Raw genomic sequence first — 19,008 nt, forward strand, 5'->3', positions numbered from 1 at the left:
AGCTTTCCACCACGGCGGAGAGACAGAAGCCACACTCGGCTGGCTAACACAGAAAAGAAAATACGAAGAAAAAAAACCAAACACATGAGCATCCATTCACCCACGCCCTACACACACACACACACACACACACACACACACACACACACACACACACACACACACACACACACACACACACACACACACACACACACACACACACACACACACACTAAAATACTGGCAACCGTCCTGACACTATTCAATCTCTCACACACATAAACACACCACAGTCACAGTTGGCAGCTGATAAAAGTCTGCTCCGAGTCATCAACTTTGGCTTCCAAGTCTCTTTCTCCCTCTCACTAACTTTTCTTCTTTTCTTCATTGGCTTTCTTCCATCGATTTCAAACTGTTTTCTTTTTTCCATTTATTTCTTCTCTTTCTTCTTGCAGCACTCCTCTTTGGTCCATTTATCATGAGTCAGAGTCCAAGACTCTTTTCTTCCCGCTTTCCTTCAATTCCTTCCATCCTTCCACCCTCCTTTCATCTTCCCTTCTTTACATTAGTGCTTCAATCCCTCCTCCCTTCTACCCTTCCTTACTCCCATCATTCATTTCTCCTCTCCATCATACCTTCAATACTTCCTCCCTCATTTCACCCCTTCCACCATTCTTTCTGCCTCTCTTCTTTCCTTCCTCACGTCCGTCCATCATTCTTCCCTCACTTCCATTATTTCTACAATCCATCTTTCCCTGCCATCATTCCCTAATTCTGTCATTCCTTCCATCCTCCATCATTTCCTTCCATCACTCTGTCCTTCCTTCATTCCTTTCATCTTTCCTTCCGTCCATTCCTTGATCACTCTGCATCAGTAAGGCTGTGGATTAATGAGCTGATTAAGAAGACTGAAAAAGATGGACACACTTTGTCACGTCTGAGGAGACGCTTACCATCTGTGTGTGTGTGTGTGTGTGTGTGTGTGTGTGTGTGTGTGTGTGTGTGTGTGTGTGTGTGTGTGTGTGTGTGTGTGTGTAGACAAAAATGGAGTCCAGTCAAACCCACACACGTCACATTTCATGATAGATTTCTGGGACTTAATCCAAACACAACAGTCAGTCAGACAGCGACACACACACAAACACACGCACACGCACGCACACGCACACACACACACACACACACACACAAACACGCACACACACACACACACAGTGAGAGAGAGAGAACCTTCAGCAGCAGCAGAGATGGCAAGCTGAGCAAGTGATGAAATGACGAAGACGATTAATAGAGAAATGAAAGAGAAGGTTCTGTCTTATTGTTTTGTTTACTGAAGCCGTGGTGAAACCAATCCCTCACTACGGTTTGCTGATGTGGCTTTGAGACGGTCAGTATCGATGTGTTCTGGACTCAATCTGCTGAGAACTCGTGTTCTCTCCTGATGTTGAAGATTTACAGAGTAAACCGTGTTGTTCACGCAGTTTCTACAGTTTGTCCTCAAATGTATTCAACTGAACCTGAGAGAGCGGCGGCTACCTTGTGAAAAGTCCCAAGTCAGTTCTTGTCAAAGCGATCTCAATGCATATAAAGACGAGTTCAAGTCTTGGCCTGAACAAGTCTCTCAAGTCAAATCTTTTCCAAAGTCAATCAAATTAGTTCATACGTTAATAGTCCAACGCCAAATATTTAATTTGTCAAATCACGTCTCAAGCCAATCGAGGCATGTCCAGGTTGAGTTTCATGTTTTAGCTTCACAATTCTGAATTCAAGTCTCAGGTCATTAAAGACAAGGATCAAGTCAAGCCCCAAGTTAGTTAAGGGAAGTCCCAAATACAACTATTTCCAAAGTAAATTAAGATAAGTCCAAAGTCTTGTCCAAACCAATCCTGTCTTAACACAAGTCCCAAGTCAGTTCAGACAAGTCAATTATTGTCAAAGCAAGGCTCAAGCAAATCAACTTGTCCAGTGTTTCCCCTACCATTGTACAGGCCTGGCGGCCTGCCAGGCCAAGGAGACCTGCCGCCAGGCCAAAAAAAAAAATCAATATACCAAAAATAAGCCACCTATCAATTCATTCATAAATCAATAATCATTTACATTAGGAGCGCCTCCGCACAGCACAGTAGACTTGCTCCGCAAGACGCGCGGCCGCAACAATCCTCGCCGCACGCTCCCGCTACTTTTTTCTTCGTGTACTTTACGCGCTTGATGTTGTTCTGATGCCGCTCCGCCTCGTCAAACCACCACGATGTCGCTTTCTACTTTGAAAACACGGAACGTTGACAAGCTGTTGCACTCTTCAGACTCGTGGTGTGAGCGGAACCGGTCCATAGGGTCCATAATATTTATTTTATTACATTACATTATTATTTATTTTTACATAATAAAAATGCCGCTGTGTGTCTCCGTCCAAAACCCGCTGCGCTCGCGCTGTCTGCTCGCACAGATCCGCTCGTGCGCACATGCGCTGATGCAGGTCGAGTGTTGTCGAGAAATATAAGCAGAGACGGCGCTCCTTAAAAACAACATCACGCCATGTGTGTGTAGTATTAGGACGTGATGACGTATGTACAACCGGCCAAAGCCCGTTTGCCCCCCCTCCCCGGGGGGGAGGATTGTTTTTGATAAGATGTGGAACTTTGAGTTAACTGCTGTTGAGTAAACCTATAACTTATATTGTACTTGATAAAATAAGACAATATATGCACTCATATGTCGTTGTAGTGTTTTACAGTATCTGTAGCTATTAATGTGATGCTCATCATTTTCCAGCCATATTTTTCTGGACCCTGATCATTTCCATCAACCAGCACCTTAATAAGTCACTCTCTCCTTGTGATCTTGAATACACTCTGGTTGAACAAAAATGTTGAATGCAAATATAATAATTGCAGAATTGCAGACTGCTTGCTGTGCCACCTGACTTAATCCAACTGCACCAATACACCATCCCACACGTCTCGTCTGTTTAGGGTTTTTTCGGTGGGTACCACCGGGCCTGAAAAAAATTCTAGGGGAAACACTGTTGTCCATGCCAAGTCTTGTCAAATCATATCACACATCAAGTTCCACAATCATGAGAGTTAGTAAGAGTCAAGTCACAAGTCTTCACAAGCAAAATGCAAGTCAGTTGTAAGCCTTATACCCAAAACCAAGTCCTTTCAAGGCCTAAATTAAATACTAAGGTGTGTGGCTTTGTAATGTCAAAACTTAAGTGTCAAGTCAAGCCTTTATGGGTTCAAATCACAGAGAAGTTAGATCCCAATCGGGTGTCAAGTCCTCATTTTGGTTACTTAAGTCTGACTCGTGTCCAAACCTCAAATCTCAACTCTACAGGCTTGTGAGTTTATATGAAGGTTTCTGGGTTTGGTTTGAGGATTAGATTCCAGATTGCTAGCCAAGAATTATAATTGCAGTTGAGGTTGGGGGGATGAACATAGACAAAGGAACATATTTAATCTCATATGACTGCAGGGTTGCAATATTTGTTCAGGAGGAAATACATACAAAAGCTGCTGACAATAAATTCAAGGCAACCAGGGAAAAAATAAAACATTGAGTTGAGCAGGAGTTCTCAGCCTAAATCGGTACACTTCAAATAGAGCGATGAATGATTTGACCCCGAGAAACCAATATTTTAAAACACCCACACACACATTCCGAGCCTTTGCTTTTGTAAGATTTGAGAGTGACAAGGTACAAGCTCCCATGGAAGGCTGAGAAAATGAAGGCGTTTAAGGGAACAAGAACTATTAAAACACACACTGGATAACACAAGTGAGGGGAATGAGATATTGCGAACATGGGGATGAGGGGGAAACAGTGATGGATGGAAGACAGAAGGGCATGTGGAGGAAATGCACACTCACTATAGCGGCATGCATTAATGTGAGCCGGCAGACAGAAACAAATCATTCAGATTGAACAATCACTCACATCAACAGCTCACACTTGGAGATTTCTGAAGGGCCACAGCAGCATAGCTGGACTCATATTTAATGGTTAAACTTGTCAACTTTAATTTATACTGTTTTCATAATATTCAAGGCTTTTTCCCCACATACAAAATTAAATGATTCTCTACAGCATGGAAAAGCCTCTTGTATCATAAAGTATGTTTTACTGAGAAACAAAATGTCTTAAATAGCCAAGATTATTATCTTGCATGCAGCAAGAGACACTGAGGTATTGTTACCAACGTGATAGTCAGAATGCGTCATTCACCGATATAGCAGTTTAATGTCTCGGCACATCAAGAGTACATGATTGAGAGAAGGGCGTAAGTGGACTGATGAAAATGCGTGCAAAATAACTCTCTGGGTTGAGGCTGCCTGGAATTTAAACTTGAGTACTAAAATAAAAAAGGGGAAAGGAAGCAACAACAGATTTGAAAAATGAAGCAAAGTGATGGAGGTTCTCAAGCCAAAACCGAGTCCCACGTCAGTCAAGTCAAATATTAAGCCTTTTCAAAGCAATCCCCACCTCAGTAAAGACTTACTCACGTCTCGCCAGAACAGGCCTCTCAAGTCAAGTGCCAACTCTTGTCTAAAGAAGTCCCAAATTAGTCAAGGCAGGAGAAAGTCTTCTCTAAATAAGTCCTAAGACAATCCATACAAATCAATATCCTGGCTGTCAAAACAAGTCTCAAGCAAATAGAGACATGTCCCATGCGGTCATTGTGTCTTGTCAAAACAAGTCTACTCAATTTCTACGACCTTGTAGCTAAATGAGAGTCAAGTCACAAGTTTTTAAAAGCCAAATACAAGTCAGTTCCAAGTCTTTCGTGTTACAGGGTTTGCAGAAATTCAGTAGCCAACACCACTGACTTCAAATCAGTAAGCTCTTTAAGATTTCAACTAAACTGAGTAGCAATAGTCAGACAGTCCAAACTAATATAATACAACCAAACGTCCTTCAAACCAAAAGATCTTTAGTTTAAATTCTAAAGGAAAACTCAAAGTTTCCAAAGACATTAGACGGTCACATTACATTTTGCATGAATTATGCAGAAAGGACACATCAGTGATGTACTGTGGCAGCACCAAGCTAGATCAAAGCTGGGTGAGGTCACAAACCCAACAGACCAAAACCCGACCACACCCAGCTTTCTACCCACAGAGGACAATGAACCATGTTTTCTTCTCTTCAAAGGCTTGTGTAGGAAAGTAGTGAGAAAACTTTATGATAAAGGGGTAAAAGTCTCATATATGGAAAGAAAAACTCAGAATATACTAATAACAGCATACAACAGCAAAGTTTCTTTTACTCCTAACAAAAGATCAATATAACCATCCAAAATTCATAATGGGAAATTTACAACAAATTAATTTACATAGGTCGTTGCAGTTAATCAGGGGAGTTGATGCTTCTGTCCCCGAGGGAGGAACCGGACTCCCGATTGGTTGGTGCAGACTGTCCAGAGTGGGAGGGGTCTGAACCCACCGGAGCCTTCTAGAAACACGGAGCCCATCTCATTACCCGTGCTTTGTGGATTTTACCTTTTTGCTTTCATAGTTTATAAATACACTTATACTCTGAAAGTACTAACCTTATTTACCTTTTAATTTAGGGTGAACATTCCTGTATTTATCATAATACATATATATATATATATATATATATATATATATATATATACTGTATATGTGCGTATTTTGCAGGGGAAAAATATTGCAATGTCAGTTTTGTTCCGATATCATGCAGCCCTGGTACATGTTCATACGGTTAGCCTGAGGTTTTTTTATTTTTATAGTTCAATATATAGAAGCACCTAACCAACTGTATCATCACCTTGTTCCCAGGTCCTGGGAGGGTCGACATTATAAATAAGAGACCCAGAATAATGCTGGAGGCCCCCCAGAATGGAGGTGAAGGAGAAAATGTGGACACAATATTGGACATGTTGTTGAGGATCTGGCCTGAAGACAAGTATGTGTGTTTGTGTATAAACAAAGGTCGTATTGTAATCCCTGATGCACTCGAGGTTGACATCTAAATTACTTTAAGCTTCCTAACTCCATCCTTCATGAATTATAGTCCCTGAGTGTGTGTGTGTGTGTGTGTGTGTATGCTCTCATATCTTTATGAGGACCAGTTTCAGTTTTAGACCACGAAGTGAAAACAAGTTTTCAAACCAGGCTTTTAGGGTTAAAGCGGTTAAGTCTGGTTAATTGTACTCATTCCTCCGTTTCTTTGTGTTGAAACAGGTATTTGTGCCAGCCGTTATCATCTTGCCACAGTAATAGAAGGATATAATGTCGGTTGTGTTTGTGCATTAAAGCTTCAACAACAACATCAGAGAGTTCAACTCGAAGGCAAATAGTAACATAAAAAGAGAGAGAGGGGTGTGTAGTGTCAGTAATTGGCTGATATGTGAGAAAGTGTTTGTGTGAGGGGCAGCCGGGTCTCAGCAATAATTCATTTCTAAAAAACGGCCTGAAGCCTCCAATTAACCCCTTCACCCAGACCCCCAACCCCCCCACACACATATGCACCAAAAACCACACAAGCAGGCGAAGCCGCCAAAATAAGCAGCAAATGGAATTCATGGGAAACCACAATGCCTTCTAATGACAGCAGACGCAGCCTGACACAGTTAGAATACTGTGTGAAAAGGGTGAGAGAGAAAGTAGTCTGACAAGAAAAATGAGGAAGAAAAGTACAATTTTTGGTGGCGAAAATATGCTTTCATAACTAATAAAAGGGAGATAAAGTTGAAAAATCACCCTTACTTGTTCAGTGTTCAGTCCTGTTGATCTCCGATGACATCAACCACCTCAACTCCTGAAAGACACACAGGAAAGAAGTGTGGATGAAGCCTTCAGATCATTTACTCAATACCACAACAGTGTAGAAACAGTGTAAATAAAAGTAAAAGCAAAATTGATGAAACGAGTAAAAACTTTATCTCGTTAGATAAAACAGATTTTGACAAACACAGATTTTGCAGCTGAAAAAAGGTAATATATTATATCGCTATAACAGTGTATCGTGACTTAATTATCACGATAATATTGTATCGTTGGACCTCTAGTGATTCCCATTCTATAACAATATATTATCATTCTTTTAATTTATGTTTTGTATTGATAATCCGAGCCTTCATATGCTGTCAGACAATGTTATATTGGCTTCCATAACATAGTTGAGTAGAAGTATAAAGTAGCTCACATAAAATAAAAGTATAGGGAAATTGTACTGAAGTGCTTTAGCAACATTCCACCACTGTTTTGGGTAAATTTGGGATTTATAAGTTTGACCATTTGGTCATCTGATATCTAAAAACACAGCATGAAGGATTGATGACCGACCTGAGGGTAGAACTCTGATTACAGGTCACGTAAAGGTCACATGTTTGTTAGTGATTAGTGACGGCATCATGTTTCGTGGAGGCGCTTGTTGCACAACTTGTTGGTCGCTGATTCTTCTCTTGTAAGCTCCATGTTTTGCTGAAGTTATTTGAGTTTCATGTGATGCTATTAATACAGAGTAATCTTGTTGATAGAGTCACTAAAAAGTAATAAAGTTATAAAAAGACATTTCTTAGCTCTATGCGAGTGGGTGTGCCTCTCAAATACAACAGCATCAAATAGGAGTCTGGCTGTAAAAACACATGATGATGATGAGAGTCTATAAAAACGTTTACTGCTTTGACCTCAGTTTCAAATTGTTGAGGCCATTTAGAATGAATACAGAAAGTATTTAAAGAATGCAATTAAAAATGAAATCTCATTTTTAATTGCATATTCTGTCAAGAATAAATGAGCTGATGCTAAACACAGCTGCTGTTAATTGACATGAGCTCAAACACCTACGAAAGAGAAATGGTGACATGCTTATCTGTGTGGAAGGTATTACTTACACACAATACACCGGAGGTAATGATGGGAATATAAGTCCGAACTCTGTTTCACCAAAACCCAATCTGCTACAGAACCTGCTGTGGATCAAAGGGAACTCCAGGCTTGTAGTCACAGAACACTGATGGCGATGTTTATTAAATGGAATTAATTCACCAAAACGCCAGAAACCTTGTATTATCCATCAGAGAGAAAAGCATATTACCGCCTGGAATAATAACAAATACTGGAGCTCTGCCCAGGTTTAAATAGACCCCTTCAGCAGGGCATGAATTAAACTAAAGGCATTTCATTTGTGATAATACGGGTAGAGGGCCTGGCTTTTTCTCTCATAATGATAACATTAATGCCTATGGGCTCCAAAATAAAGAGACTTTTTAACCGAGGAGATAAAGGAGAAATCAATTTGCGGAGTAATCTTCGTAATGAGACAACCAAACACACAAAAGCTCCGGACACTGCAAGTGTATAATGAGCCGAGAGCAGAGAGTTGACCACACTGTGGAAGTCCTCCACTAAGTGAGAGTCCTGCATTTAAAACACAACTCACAAGTTTGTATCAGAAACATTCACAAAATATACAACAGGTAGGTAGGTAGGTAGGTAGGTGAAAAGTAAAGAGTTGTACTATTACAACACTGCTGCTGCATTAATGTGGATGTCGGCTATTTCTGATAGTAAGATTGTGATTCAGAAAACTTTATTGTGCATCATTCATGTGTCAAAAGCATCCGTTTATACGGGTGGGCCAAGGCGAGGATGGAGAGACTCAACGTTAGGAAACGTGTTTCTAAAAATAGAATAGTACTGATTTTTTTACTATTGTAATTATATTTGATTCCCGAAGTTCTCCTCTCCTGCAGAAACACAAATGAATGTCGGCTTTTATTTTGCATTGACACAAGCAGCAAAGTAGCTCGTGAGGCGAGATTGCGTGTGTGTGTGTGTGTGTGTGTGTGTGTGTGTGTGTGTTTGTGTGCGTGTGTGTGTGTGTGTGGTGAAGTTTGTTTGGCAGCACTTCTTACAATGTTGAGGCCCTCGGTGCTCTCCAACAGAATGGCCCAGTCTGTCTCCACTCTATCTCAAAGAACCATATGCTTCTGGATAGCAGAGCCGGCTCGTTCTTGTTCGTTCATTCACGCACACGTGCGTGTGTGCATGTGTGCATGTGTGCATGTGTGTGTGTTCATTTGTTTTTCACGCGAGTGTGCATCCATATGTTCTAGCATCTAACATCCAGCATCTAAACATCCAGATGGCGAAGCATCAGTCGACACAATGTTTCCTTCCATCATCAGGAAGTGGCTTGAAAACCGTAAAGAGACAATGAATATTCATCATGTGGGATTTGGGGAGCGACCACACCGCTCTCTCGACGATTAGTAGTGCAGAGTGTTATCTTATTTGAATATATATATATAAAAAAAAAGCTTTTAATTTTAAACCCCAAAGAAGGCTGAAGAAATCAGAAAAACGGGTTTAAATAAGCAAAAGGGTTGGATTCAATTTGAGAGGAGAGAAACTTGTTGAAGGTTTTATCAGATGGATTTATGCGGTTTTCAGATCGGTTACATCCGTTAAAGTCCTTCATTTAAATTTTACTGAAGTAAAAGTATGTAGTATAATCTGGAAAATGTATTAAACGTGTAGAAAAAAACCCTCTGTATTATACTATACTATATATTATATCTTTGGATTATGATTATTCATGCATTCATCTACAAGCAGGATTGTACTGATTAAGGTGGTCAACATGTTCTCTCGAAGGCTTTGGACGTCTTAATTACATACTTTCTTTTCAAAATATACTTCCGTGTGCACAGGAAACTACTTTCTTAGATTAAGGCAACAAAACTATTTGGTGGGAAAAGATCATATTTTGTGTTAAAATAAGTATGTTTGTCCCGCAGTTAGGTAGGCCCCGTTAAATTAAAACTGCGATTTTGGTGTCACACAGGACACGGGCATTGATCTCCTGGGTGAAAGTCCTGTGTCTTATTAACTTGTGAACATAGAGGTTTATTTTGAAAAGACAGTGTATGCATGTGACGGGCATTAATCAACACTAGACTGATGCTAGAGCGGTACGTAGACGGGCCAATGATCAAGTTCACCAACTATGCCAGTAAATGTTACATTCATGAGTAATATTAATCTAATATTAATAGAAAATGTAACTGTATTACAACGGTCATAGACATAAAGGTACATACATGAAATTTGACCCCACCTTAAGCATTTAGGAGCAGTGGGCTGCAATCTATTATTAATATTATAGTTGACTAGAAGATATGAAGTAGAAGAAGGACATTTTATTTCCATTTCTGGCAGAATTCATGGAAAAAAATCAGACAAGACAGAGGACAGACACTCAGCAGGTCCAGATTGGAGACGAGGACGCCCTCTGCTCCTCGTCTGACCTCCACGCCAGGAAAAAACTAAACACACACACACCGTCTGTCTGGCACACACACACACACACACACACACACACACACACACACACACACACACACACACACACACACACACACACACACACACACACACACACACACACACACACACACAGATGAGTCATGTGTCATGTGCCAAGTGAGACCGTGCAACAACAGCAGCATCCAGAGACAAAGACCCAAATCTCCACTTTGTGCATTTAAATGCCGAGAGGGAGAAACGCTTTTGTGCTTAAATACTAAAAGGTTGGGTTTTTATTTGGGGTGTTGGTCGTTGGCTCGGCGACGTTTAATATCTTTTTAAAGAGATGGTGTGTTTTTAGGGATTGTTCACCACAGCCTCCGTGGGAAATCCAAAGCCAGAAAGCAGAAAACAGTGGTCGGTCTGTCCGTCTGGGGAACTCGACTACAACAAAAACTGTTTTCTGTTTGCACGCTCCGGTCAATTTAGCTTCCATGTGATGTGTTCTTCCAGACGAGTGGAGAGAAAACGTCCAAAACACATGTTTGTTCATTCAACTACTCTGTCTGCGTATCTGTATGAACAACAGACTCACAGCGGTGGGGAAGTTCATCTGTTGGCGTCGTGTGCAGGGACATGAAGGTCTCTCAGCACGGGAGCAAAGTGAATGAGGATCGGCCAGAGCCAGTGACAGTGTTAAACGAGGCGGTGGTGCTGCCTGAACATACTAATATTCATTTTGTTAGTTTTGTGCTGAGCGACAGGACAAAATAAAGTTAGTGTTCATGTTGACGGAACAGTAGATTTCAATTTCAGGACTATTTCACAAACTGCAATGAGTCTGTATTGAGATTTATCCAGAATTCACCAAGAGAAACCATTAGATAATGCTTCATTTGCATGTTTAAACATTTCATTTCAGAAAACCTCGAAGACAAGATATAATTGTCTCCATGTCAGTAAACAACTGGGAAAGTTTCACGGAGATATATTAGTTCATTTTCGCTGAGCCAGAAATTTGCACTTCAGTTGCACTTAAATCCACCAAACTTTCATTCCTCTGTGTTGTGAAGGTTTGCACTGAGGGGTTTGTTCATATATCATTCATAGCCTCATTTATTCTACTCCTAAAAATATGCAGACAATGTTGGTCTTTATGTGGCTGTTGCTGGTATTTTCTGATTTATGGAGTGATAAAAAGAGATATCCACCATTCCCTCAGTAAAAACCTTTGACTCCAACATGTCAACCCGACTTGATCCCGTGTTGAGATTTCTGTTCTGGAAATGTATGAAAATTTGAATATATTTATAAGAAAAAGATACATACAAACCTTGTGATAAAAAAATAATTGTAGGTTTCACGGTGAGATCTATGAGTTCAATCTTTTTTCCTGCTCACTAGTATCTTTACTTTTTTACTGTGCAGACAGTACATTATAAACCATTTATTATATGCTTATATACTGCTTATACATTCAAAATAGGGGTTTAAAGAATATTATTACTTCATTGTTAATCCCCCAACTACTTTCTTGATTAATTGAATGACTGTTTAATCTATAAATGATCAGAAAACAGTGACAAACGTCCATCACAATGCCCTACAGCTCAGTGACGCCTTCAAACATCTTGTTTCATCTTAACATCCTAAACCCATAAACAGAGAAAAGAGACTTTTAAATGACCAACAACACACTTTGTTGCCACATATGACCAAATTAAAACTAAATATGAAATGTCTTTGACTTGCACTCTGGTGTTTCAACCACAAACGTCACTGTGCACTTGAAGCGAGACGAGTTTGTTTCCTTGCGATTTTAAATGAGCTCCTCTGTTTACAGACGATGGCATTCTTGTGATGTTCATGCAAACCTTAACGTTAGCTCATGAGTTCTGCTTAACGATGGAATCAGATTTTGCCACAGAAGACCTACTTTCACAGAACTCGTGTATTGAAACATGCAACAGCCACTTCTCGACACATCTACTGGTTCTCACGCTCCGTGGCCAAATGCCTTCGCTACACAGGTGTGGCGACTGTGTGGCAGCTGATTTTGACGTGTCAAGACTCTGAAAAGCACAGGTGTAAATAATAACATTAATGATGGCTGAGGTTTGTTTCTTGACTGTCTGGGACACTTCAGCAGAAAATAAAGCCCATTCTGTGACGTGAAAAGGTTTCTCATAGGGGAAAAACCCACTGAGAATTCTAAAATAATTCATATCAGATGCTGCGCAGTGCAACATTGATTGACGTTATTGACGACAAATCACACAACATTTTGTTGGTCACGTGGTTTTAAAATATCAAGACCCACCACATATGTATTTGAACCAATGATAGTGCATTATATGCTGCATGCATCATGAAAATGATGACGAATCAACAATGTTGCGCTGCGCAGCATCCGGTATAAATGGGTTAAACTCACAGTTTTGCTTCTCTTGCTGCACGAAGACGTCACTCACCAACCAATAAGTTGCAAAAAATCTATTTATAGTCGGACGGACGTAGTCATGGTGACGTCAACACACTGGTTTGTTGACTTTGAAGCCTCAAGTTTGGCATTTTGGCAGTCTTTAATGCAATCAGTGAAGGAAGTGACCATATTTGGACTGTAGAGGAGCGACAGGTGGATCTGATGAACACAAGCAGTAGAGCGGCACCCTTACTGGATCTGGATCCATCTGGATTCTGGTGTGACGCTGCTAACAAAGTTTGCTTCATAATTCAAGGTCAACTTTACGGCTAAGTGTTAAAGTCGTCTTAGTAACTGTATTGGTAGCTTCCTGTCAATCACAAGCTAGCCCTCTATTTGACTCTAAACAGACCATAATTCACTAAATGAACATCATGCTGGATTGAAGAAGACTTAATAATAATAAGTCAAGTGAGAAGTAGGGTCATTTTCTCATAGACTATATAATCAGACTTATTTTTACAACCAGAGGTGACGCCCCCTGATGGCCAGCAGAGAGAATGCAAGTTTAAGGCACTTCAGTATTGGCTTCACTTTTCAGAACTAAAGGTCGTTGCCCGGTCACGACAGTGCCGTAAACTGTGACATGAATCGTTACACTGGATGTATCCTGCTCCGGTTTACGGCACTACTGTGACTCCAGGTGGCTTGCTGGCTGGTTCTGTATTTAGTGTTCAAATCTGACCAGAACAGACTCTGCAACCTGATCTGTGCTCTCGGTGTGCGTTTCCAAGCATCATCTGGTTAGATGAGGAGGAGCCATGAGAGTTGATGGATCAGTGTGTAGAGTTGTCCAGTCTGACTCTACTAGACTGGAGCTAACGCTAACCAGCAGCTGCCTGCAGATGTTTTAGCTCAAAATAAAAATAGCAGGAGATGAATGTGCTGACTGTATTTTTTGAACATGCATAATGAAAATGGCCTTGCAGGTAGAGTGCACGTTTTGGATTATTAATGCTTAGAACTAGGGCTGCAACTAACGATTATTTTCATTGTTGATTAATCTGCAGAGCAGTTTCTCGATTAGTCAATTAATCACCTTGTCTACAACATGCCAAGAAATTGTGAAAAATTATATTTTGTCAGACTTTTTTTTATGTGTGTGTCAGACCATTTGACATATTAAAATGCCTTTGTTCAAACACTCACGGAATTCTTGCAGAAGCTGCAACCACTGAAAAAATGACTTTTTATTAATAGAATTAATAGATCATCCAAAACAGTTGATGGTTAACGTCAAATGAAGGACCAAACATTGGCCCTCTTCACTTGATTATTTTGCATGTCAAGTCCTGAAAAATATATTTCAATCATGTTTTTGGGTCATTTCCCGATGATGTTTTCTGGCTCTTTCATCCAGCTCTGGTTTAACCACAGTGATGAATCCCCAAAGGAAAAGAAGGTTGAGGTGAAAAAGAAAGGAAGAGGAGAAAAAATGGAGATTTATTTTTTCTAAAAAACACCACATAAATGACAAACATGAATTAGCTATTCTGTCCAAGTAGATAATGAATGTTACAACAATGCCACAGCTAAAACTATCTGCATAAGTCCTTTTTAAACAGGATTTGAGAATGTGTAAATGGCCGTGTAGACGTGTGCATTTGTGTGTGTTTGTGGAGGCTTATTTGTGGAGGATTTTAAGCAATTAGGACAGGAAACAGAGGCGCTGTTGCTTTGGCTTCCCTGTGGAATTAAGTTATGCACCGTCAACACACGCACACACACAATGAGCAAATTCCCACACTAACCGACAACACGGTCTCAGCTGTCAAACATCACATGCACACACAAATACACACACTTAAAAACGCACCCTCAACTTCCTCTTGACCCATTTCCCAAACACAACACACCACCGCTCTGTTTCCATCCCTCCATCCCTCTCTCCTCTTTCTCCTCGTCTGCTGGAAGCAAAGCAGACCAGAACGCTTCTACTTTGTGTCACCAGATCACTCTCTCTCACACACACACACACACACACACACACACACACACACACACACACACACACACACACACACACACACACACACACACACACACACACACACACACACACACACACACACACACACACACACACACACACACACACACACACACACACACACACGGTTAATCAGTTTGTTTATGAGGCCAAAGGCATGCAGGGTAAAAATCCTTCTGCATCTTAATGTAACTCCCTGAGAGTTCAAACGCACTGCAAATTAAGAAAAGGCGTGTAAATGAGACACGGCAGCAAATGAAGGAACACCTTCACTGTTTCCACGACACCTGTGCAGCATTTAGAACAAGAGCTGCAAAACAGTTCCTGGGGACTCTGAAAAGTGATGCACAGGGCAGAGACACACTGGGGTGGGGTCCTCACTCATTCACTACTCACTATATACAGGGTCTTCTATGTAGAGGACCGTGTAGAGGACTATGTAGAGGACTAGATAAAGGACTATGTAGAGGACTAGATAGAGGACTATGTAGAGGACTAGATAGAGGACCGTGTAGAGGACTAGATAGAGGAATAGATAGAGGACTATGTAGAGGACTAGATAGAAACTATATAGGAGGACTATGTAGAGGACTAGATAGAGGACTATGTAGAGGACTAGATAAAGGACTATGTAGAGGACTAGATAGAGGACTATGTAGAGGACTAGATAAAGGACTATGTAGAGGACTAGATAGAGGACGATGTAGAGGACTAGATAAAGGACTATGTAGAGGACTAGATAAAGGACTATGTAGAGGACTGGATAAAGGACTATGTAGAGGACTAGATAGAGGACTATGTAGAGGACTATGTAGAGGACTAGATAAAGGACTATGTAGAGGACTTTGTAGAGGACTATGTAGAGGACTAGATAGAGGACTATGTAGCGGACTAAATAGAGTACTGGACTATATAGAGGACTATGTATAGGACTAGATAGAGGACTATGTAGAAACTATATAGGAGGACTATGTAGAGGACTAGATAGAGGACTATGTAGAGGACTAGATAGAAACTATATAGGAGGACTATGTAGAGGACTAGATAGAAACTATATAGGAGGACTATGTAGAGGACTAGATAGAAACTATATAGGAGGACTATGTAGAGGACTAGATAGAGGACTATGTAGAGGACTAGATAGAAACTATATAGGAGGACTATGTAGAGGACTATGTAGAGAACTAGATAGAAACTATATAGGAGGACTAGGACTAGATAGAAACTATATAGGAGGACTATGTAGAGGACTAGATAGAAACTATATAGGAGGACTATGTAGAGGACTAGATAGAAACTATATAGGAGGACTATGTAGAGGACTAGATAGAGGACTATATAGGAGGACTATGTAGAGGACTAGATAGAGGACTATGTAGAAACTATATAGGAGGACTATGTAGAGGACTAGATAGAGGACTATGTAGAGGACTAGATAGAAACTATATAGGAGGACTATGTAGAGGACTAGATAGAAACTATATAGGAGGACTATGTAGAGGACTAGATAGAAACTATATAGGAGGACTATGTAGAGGACTAGATAGAGGACTATGTAGAGGACTAGATAGAAACTATATAGGAGGACTATGTAGAGGACTAGATAGAGGACTATGTAGAGGACTAGATAGAAACTATATAGGAGGACTAGGACTAGATAGAAACTATATAGGAGGACTATGTAGAGGACTAGATAGAAACTATATAGGAGGACTATGTAGAGGACTAGATAGAAACTATATAGGAGGACTATGTAGAGGACTAGATAGAGGACTATGTAGAGGACTAGATAGAAACTATATAGGAGGACTATGTAGAGGACTATGTAGAGAACTAGATAGAAACTATATAGGAGGACTAGGACTAGATAGAAACTATACAGGAGGACTATGTAGAGGAGTGACTGATGCAAGCTTAAATTAATGTTTTTTTATGTTTTGTTCTACTATATGTAATAATGCATTTTATTTAGAGGTGCTATTTGCATAGTACTCAGTCAATATACTGTTAAAATAGAAACAAATAGACAATCAACAAAAAAACAATATTGGCAACACGTTGAAACCAGATCTAAAAGGTGAGTAAGTAGTGTTTTAAATGTGGCTAGATCGAGTCTCTGATGTGTTGTGGTAGAGAGTTCCAGAGGGAGGGGTTGGCGATGGAGGAGGCCCCCCAGGTTCAATGCTTGGTGCTGATGAGAGGGGGGAGGAGGTTACCATCAGAGGACAGTGGGTACGGGGTGATACGAGTGAGGAGGAGGAGTTGATAGTGGAAGCATTGTGGGACAGGGAGCCAGTGGAGGTTCTGGATGGCGGGGGTGCTCATAGGAGCAGTTTCTCTGCTGTGACCGGAAACCTGATTGAAATGGCTCAAAAAGGTTGTTGGAGGTAAGGTGGGCGGTAACGATTCACTCATATTCACTAGTATTTTAGACAGAAAGGGACAGTTGGAGATGGACCTGAAGTTTGCTACGAGGAGAAAGAGCGGGAGCAGAAGAAGGAGTTGATGATAGTTATGAGCGGGAAGATGGCAAGAAGACAGTTCTTTATGAGATTAGATTGGATCCAGAAGAGAGTTGGAGGTTTTCATCCCAACCATGCAGTTGGCCAGCTCCAAGGAGAAAGGAGAGATTGGAGAAAACTGAGAGAGATGCTGAGGTCAAGAGGTGATCCGGTTGCTGGAGAATATCCTGAGAATTTGATTGGACCGCTGAAAAGCGGGCGGGCTTGGAATGTCGGAGGAGGACTGAGGCTGCACACACACCTTCTTTGTGGCTAAATGTTGCAGTTTGGTGGATGGACGAAAGGTGTGTTGTTATTGGTTGATTTGGTTTGTTAGTAGTTTAAAGACGCATTATATTTCCAATTTCGCTGTATTCGTATAGTGATAATAAAGTTATACCATTTTGTTTAAGAGGAAGATTTTGATGAAAATGAAATAGAATTAGATAGAATAGAGTAAATTATTTGTGTTATTTTTTTACAAAAAGATATAAAACCAATCAAGCCTTTGCCTTCTCTGTGCAGCAGTCTGATCGCTGTTTTATTCTTTTTTAATTACAGTTTGAGTTAAAACTCATAGTGGTGGAAATGAGCAGATTAACTATCAAGTCAAATCAAACAAAAAGTGAACAAATGCATGAACCTGATCAGATAATCAAGGCTAACTTTCAGTACGATAAACACATTGCAGGTCAGGATGTATTACGGTTTGATACCCGGCCGTATTCACTGGTGTGCCCTTAAATTATGTGGTGCATTGAAAACTTTTGGTGAAAAGTGCCATTAATGTGCTTTACTGAATAACAGCAGTAGCAGTCATTTGTCAGCATTATTAAGAAAATAGTCCTTGGTGAAGGTTTAAGGAGTGAAAAGGAGATCAAATGAGGGAGGAGGTGAAAGGGAGATAAAATGGAGGGCGTTGAACTGTTGAACTGGGCTGCTGCAGTTTATTTAACAATCTGACAGGATGTTGAATCTGGCTCTATCAGTTTGCTCTGATCAAGGCCGTGAAGACGGAGCGGCTCCCAAATGAAGTGGAAGCTAAATGGACCCATGTTGGAGGAAGAATTTCTTTGTTTAGAGAGAGAAGGCAGACAAATCCAAAAAATAAATACGTAGGAACATTAAAGAGAAAAACTTGTACAACTTGTACTTCACCTTCCTGAACTCCCATGTCTCTCTCCATGAAAACTCATTTTAAGGATTTATGATGCAGCATTATCTGGCAACAAGTGCAGTGCTATTCCTTTATTTCCCCAGAGAAAGCCGACTGGACATAAACCTGTCTCAACATTCACTTTATTCTACACATTTAGAACCCGGAGACACCAAATACCACCACTGTTCTCAGTCCTGCTGTCCAATCAGACAACTCCGTGTCAAGTTTTTGACACAGATCAAAGAGGTCTTCCTCAATTGCCTGGCTGTGTATTCCAGTCATACCATGGATTCAAATGAAGCTGCTAGAAATGAGTCTTTTCATTTTCTACAGATCTGTGGATTCACATTTCAATGAATAGCTTTAATGTAAAAAAAGAAATGGCCTTGGTTGTCCAACAAGCACAAGTTCTCTCAAATTGCTTACATTTAAATATATATATATATATATATATATATATATATATATTCTAACCAGTAGTAAAATGAAAATATAAAATAAAATATTTCATTTGTGATCATTTAATACCAAAAAAGCATCAATTTCACGGTTGACAAGCTGGATATTGGTTCATATTTTGGATTTCTGCTTGATAAATAAATTAGTTCTAACTTTTT

General features: G+C 40.3%; 1 protein-coding gene across 1 annotated transcript in view; it reads right to left on the reverse strand.

Annotated features, from left to right (window-relative positions):
- The window catches only part of LOC311032432 (plexin-B2-like), a 178,161-nt gene that overhangs the window by 98,167 nt on the left and 60,986 nt on the right, over nt 1-19,008 (reverse strand). Inside the window, exon 3 of the mRNA XM_084039195.1 lies at nt 6,714-6,765. The gene's annotated coding sequence lies outside the window, so the exon portion shown is untranslated. The remainder of the gene's footprint in view (nt 1-6,713; nt 6,766-19,008) is intronic.

This window comes from Eutrigla gurnardus (genome assembly GCF_963514095.1).
Source record: "Eutrigla gurnardus genome assembly, chromosome: 21".
NCBI lineage: Eukaryota > Metazoa > Chordata > Actinopteri > Perciformes > Triglidae > Eutrigla > Eutrigla gurnardus.